We start from the raw sequence: 6,388 nt of genomic DNA, 5'->3' as shown, positions 1-6,388 counted from the left end.
ATATACACACACTGTATATGTGTGTATATATGTATACTGTATATATATGTGTACGGGTGTGTATATATTTATACTGTATATGTATGTATACTGTATATGTTTGTATATATATGTATACTGTATATGTGTGTGTATATATGTATACTGTATATGGGTGTGTATATATGTATACTGTATATGTGTGTGTGTATATATGTATACTGTATATGTGTGTGTATATATGTATACTGTATATATGTGTGTATATATATATATATATATATATATATATGTATACTGTATATGTGTGTGTATATATGTATACTGTATATGGGTGTGTATATATTTATACTGTATGTGTGTATATATATGTATACTGTATGTGTGTATATATGTATACTGTATATGTGTGTGTGTATATATATGTATACTGTATATGGGTGTGTATATATTTATACTGTATGTGTGTATATATATATATGTATACTGTATGTGTGTGTATATATATATATATATATATATATATATATATATATATATATATATATATATATATATATATATATATATATATATATATATGTATACTGTATATGGGTGTGTATATATATATGTATACTGTATGTGTGTATATATATGTATACTGTATATGTGTGTGTATATATGTATACTGTATATGGGTGTGTATATATTTATGTATACTGTATATGTGTATATATATGTATACTGTATATATGTGTATATATGTATACTGTATATGGGTGTGTATATATTTATACTGTATGTGTGTGTATATATATGTATACTGTATGTGTATATATGTATACTGTATATGTGTGTATATATATGTATACTGTATATGTGTGTGTATATATATGTATACTGTATATGGGTGTGTATATATATATGTATACTGTATGTGTGTATATATGTATACTGTATATGTGTGTATATATGTATACTGTATATGGGTGTGTATATATTTATACTGTATATGGGTGTGTGTATATTTATACTGTATATGTGTATATATGTATACTGTATATATGTGTATATATATGTATGTATACTGTATGTGTGTATATATATATATGTATACTGTATGTGAGTATATATATGTATACTGTATATATGTGTATATATATATATGTATGTATACTGTATATGTGTGTATATATATGTATACTGTATATGTGTATATATGTATACTGTATATATATGTATACTGTATATATGTGTATATATATGTATGTATACTGTATGTGTGTATATATATATATATATGTATACTGTATGTGAGTATATATATGTATACTGTATATATGTGTATATATATATATGTATACTGTATATGTGTGTATATATATGTATACTGTATATATGTGTATATATATGTATGTATACTGTATATGTGTGTATATATATGTATACTGTATATGTGTGTATATATATGTATACTGTATATGTGTGTGTATTGTAAGGCAGCGCTCGTCATCATACTGGGGGTAACTCGCTTCACTGCGTCAATCAATGCACACGTGCAATGTCTTTACGTTTTTCACACAGTGTTGCAGTTTATTATGGCACTTCATAAACCGCTGTTCACACACAGTTCATCTTAGTCCGCCACCGGCAGGTTTACACACAAACAATTCATGAGCCAAGTGGCACACCGGCCCACTTGCTCCAGGGTACAGCTTACGGCAAGGTAATAAAGTAGCAATGTTCACATCACAATGTCCATATAGCACCGGGTATTACCTTTGCCGGGTATAGCTGTCTCAGTCCGTTACTCTGCCACCACTGTGGCTCTGCGGCTTCCCAGGTAGGGGTCTCCAGCCGTCGTTCCCTCAAAGGCCACTGACATCCACACAGGATCCAGGCTCGACCTTTCAAGTACCAGGCTTCACTTCAAAGCCGCTGCCTTCCAAGGCCACTAGCATCCGCACAGGATCTAGTCTTTGCCTTCAGGCTGCCAGGCTTCACGGTATCACGGTATCACGGTATCACGGTATCACGGTATCACGGTATCACGGTATCACGGTATCACGGTATCCCACACACATGGGGAACAGGCCTCACACCGAACACACCTGTCTCAAATTAAGCAGGTTTATATATGCTGTGCACAGACAGCCTCATACTGACAGGACCTTGCTGATGTCACAGTCATGTGATCAGTCAGCTGTGTGTATAGGTCCTGTGTGCTGTCCCAGTCATGTATACAGAGCTTTACTGTGCATGCAGGACCTGGGTGATGTCACAGTCATGTGACCAGTCAGATAAAGGGGAAGGTACATGGTCCAGTAAGCACATCCTGGACCATTTACAGTAATGCTAGCAACCTGCTGCATTACAGTATATATATGTATACTGTGTGTATATATGTATATGGGTGTGTATATATTTATACTGTGTGTGTATATATATGTATACTGTATATGTGTGTATATATATGTATACTGTATAAGTGTATATATATGTATACTGTATATGGGTGTATATATATGTATACTGTATGTGTATTTATATGTATACTGTATATATGTATATATATGTATACTGTATATGTGTGTATATGTATACTGTATATATGTGTATATATATGTATACTGTATATGTGTGTATATATATATGTATACTGTATATGTGTGTATATATATGTATGCTGTATATGTGTGTATATATATGTATACTGTATATGTGTGTGTATATATATGTATACTGTATATGTGTGTATATATGTATACTGTATACAGTACAGACCAAAAGTTTGGACACACCTTCTCATTTAAAGATTTTTCTGTATTTTCATGACTTTGAAAATTGTACATTCACACTGAAGGCATCAAAACTATGAATTAACACATGTGGAATTATATACTTAACAAAAAAGTGTGAAACAACTGAAAATATGTCTTATATTCTAGGTTCTTCAAAGTAGCCACCTTTTGCTTTGATGACTGCTTTTCACACTCTTGGCATTATCTTGATGAGCTTCAAGAGGTAGTCACCGGAAATGGTCTTCACTTCACAGGTGTGACCTGTCAGGTTTAATAAGTGGGATTTCTTGCATTATAAATGGGGTTGGGACCATCAGTTGTGTTGTGCAGAACTCTGGTGGATACACAGCTGATAGTCCTACTGAATAGACTGTTAGAATTTGTATTATGGCAAGAAAAAAGCAGCTAAGTAAAGAAAAACGAGTGGCCATCATTACTTTAAGAAATGAAGGTCAGTCAGTCCAAAAAATTGGGCAAACTTTGAAAGTGTCCCCAAGTGCAGTTGCAAAAACCATCAAGCGCTGCAAAGAAACTGGCTCACATGAGGACCGTCCCACGAAAGGAAGACCAAGAGTCACCTCAGCTTCTGAGGATAAGTTTATCCGAGTCACCAGCCTCAGAAATCGCAGGTTAACAGCAACTCAGATTAGAGACCAGGTCAATGCCACACAGAGTTCTAGCAGCAGACACATCTCTACAACAACTGTTAAGAGGAGACTTTGTGCAGCAGGCCTTCATGGTAAAATAGCTGCTAGGAAACCACTGCTAAGGACAGGCAACAAGCAGAAGAGACTTGTTTGGGCTAAAGAACACAAGGAATGGACATTAGACCAGTGGAAATCTGTGCTTTGGTCTGATGAGTCCAAATTTGAGATCTTTGGTTCCAACCACCGTGTCTTTGTGCGACGCAGAAAAGGTGAACGGATGGACTCTACAGGCCTGATTCCCACCGTGAAGCATGGAGGAGGAGGTGTGATGGTGTGGGGGTGCTTTGCTGGTGACACTGTTGGGGATTTATTCAAAATTGAAGGCATACTGAACCAGCATGGCTACCACAGCATCTTGCAGCGGCATGCTATTCCATCCAGTTTGCGTTTAGTTGGACAATCATTTATTTTTCAAGAGGACAATGACCCCAAACACACCTCCAGGCTGTGTAAGGGCTATTTGACCAAGCAGGAGAGTGATGGGGGGCTACGCCAGATGACCTGGCCTCCACAGTCACCAGACCTGAACCCAATCGAGATGGTTTGGGGTGAGCTGGACCGCAGAGTGAAGGCAAAAGGGCCAACAAGTGCTAAGCATCTCTGGGAACTCCTTCAAGATTGTTGGAAGACCATTTCCGGTGACTACCTCTTGAAGCTCATCAAGAGAATGCCAAGAATGTGCAAAGCAGTCATCAAAGCAAAAGGTGGCTACTTTGAAGAACCTAGAATATAAGAAATATTTTCAGTTGTTTCACACTTTTTTGTTCAGTATATAATTCCACATGTGTTAATTCATAGTTTTGATGCCTTCAGTGCGAATGTACAATTTTCATAGTCATGAAAATACAGAAAAATCTTTAAATGAGAAGGTGTGTCCAAACTTTTGGTCTGTACTGTATGTGTGTGTATATATATGTATACTGTATAAGTGTATATATATATATGTATACTGTATATGTGTGTATTTATATGTATACTGTATATGTGTGTATATATATATATGTATACTGTATATGTGTGTATATATGTATACTGTATATGTGTGTATATATGTATACTGTATATGTGTGTATATATATATGTATACTGTATATGTGTGTATATATGTATACTGTATATGTGTGTATATATATGTATACTGTATATGTGTGTATATATATGTATGCTTTAAGTGTGTGTATATGTATACTGTATATGTGTGTATATATATGTATACTGTATATATGTGTGTATATATGTATACTGTATATGTGTGTGTATATATATGTATACTGTATATGGGTGTGTATATATATGTATACTGTATAAGTGTATATATATATATGTATACTGTATATGTGTGTATATATATGTATACTGTATATGTGTGTATATATGTATACTGTATATGTGTGTATATATATGTATACTGTATATGTGTGTATATATATGTATACTGTATATGTGTGTGTATATATATCTATACTGTATATGTGTATATATATGTATACTGTATATGTGTGTATATATATGTATACTGTATATGGGTGTGTATATATATATGTATACTGTATATGTGTGTATATATATGTATACTGTATTTGTGTATATATATGTATACTGTATATGTGTGTGTATATGTATACTGTATATGTGTGTATATATGTATACTGTATATGGGTGTGTATATATATGTATACTGTATATGTGTGTATATATATGTATACTGTATATGTGTGTATATATATGTATACTGTATATGTGTGTGTATATATATCTATACTGTATATGTGTGTATATATATGTATACTGTATATGAGTGTATATATATGTATACTGTATATGAGTGTATATATGTATACTGTATATGTGTGTATATATATATGTATACTGTATGTGTGTGTATATATATATGTATACTGTATATGTGTGTATATATATATGTATACTGTATGTGTGTATATATATATGTATACTGTATATGTGTGTATATATATATGTATACTGTATGTGTGTGTATATATATATATGTATACTGTATGTGTGTATATATATGTATACTGTATGTGTGTGTGTATATATATATGTATACTGTATGTGTGTATATATATATATGTATACTGTATGTGTGTATATATATATGTATACTGTATATGTGTGTATATATATATGTATACTGTATATGTGTGTATATATATGTATACTGTATATGTGTGTATATATGTATACTGTATATGTGTGTATATATGTATACTGTATATGGGTGTGTATATATGTATACTGTATATGTGTATGTATATGTATACTGTATATGGGTGTGTATATATAGTACAGACCAAAAGTTTGGACACACCTTCTCATTTAAAGATTTTTCTGTATTTTCATGACTATGAAAATTGTACATTCACATTGAAGGCATCAAAACTATGAATTAACACATGTGGAATTATATACTTAACAAAAAAGTGTGAAACAACTGAAAATATGTCTTATATTCTAGGCTCTTCAGAGTAGCCACCTTTTGCTTTGATGACTGCTTTGCACACTCTTGGCATTCTCTTGATGAGCTTCAAGAGGTAGTCACCGGAAATGGTCTTCACTTCACAGGTGTGCCCTGTCAGGTTTAATATGATAAAGTGCTTTATTCTTTGTCAGGTCCAGGGGTCCTGTAGAATGTGAATCCCTGAGGAACAGCGTATCCTTGGCTTGTGCCAAGACAGAAGAAAAGTTGCTGAACACTTGGTACCCCAAAGTGATCAATCTATTTGCCAATCAAGATGCCCTGCAGTTGATTAAAGTGGATAAATTGGATTCCTTTTATAACTGCGTCTCGACACTTATGTCCAACCAGGTAAAGGCGGCTGCAAGATCCGTGATATATAAGGATTCATGTTCATTATTGTATCTCTGGATCAAACATAGACTCAGAGTGGTATTCCC

This window comes from Phyllobates terribilis, unplaced genomic scaffold, assembly GCF_046119375.1.
Source record: "Phyllobates terribilis strain yellow unplaced genomic scaffold, ASM4611937v1 Scaffold_223__1_contigs__length_3252167, whole genome shotgun sequence".
Classification (NCBI taxonomy): domain Eukaryota; kingdom Metazoa; phylum Chordata; class Amphibia; order Anura; family Dendrobatidae; genus Phyllobates; species Phyllobates terribilis.
This window is presented reverse-complemented; position numbering follows the sequence as displayed.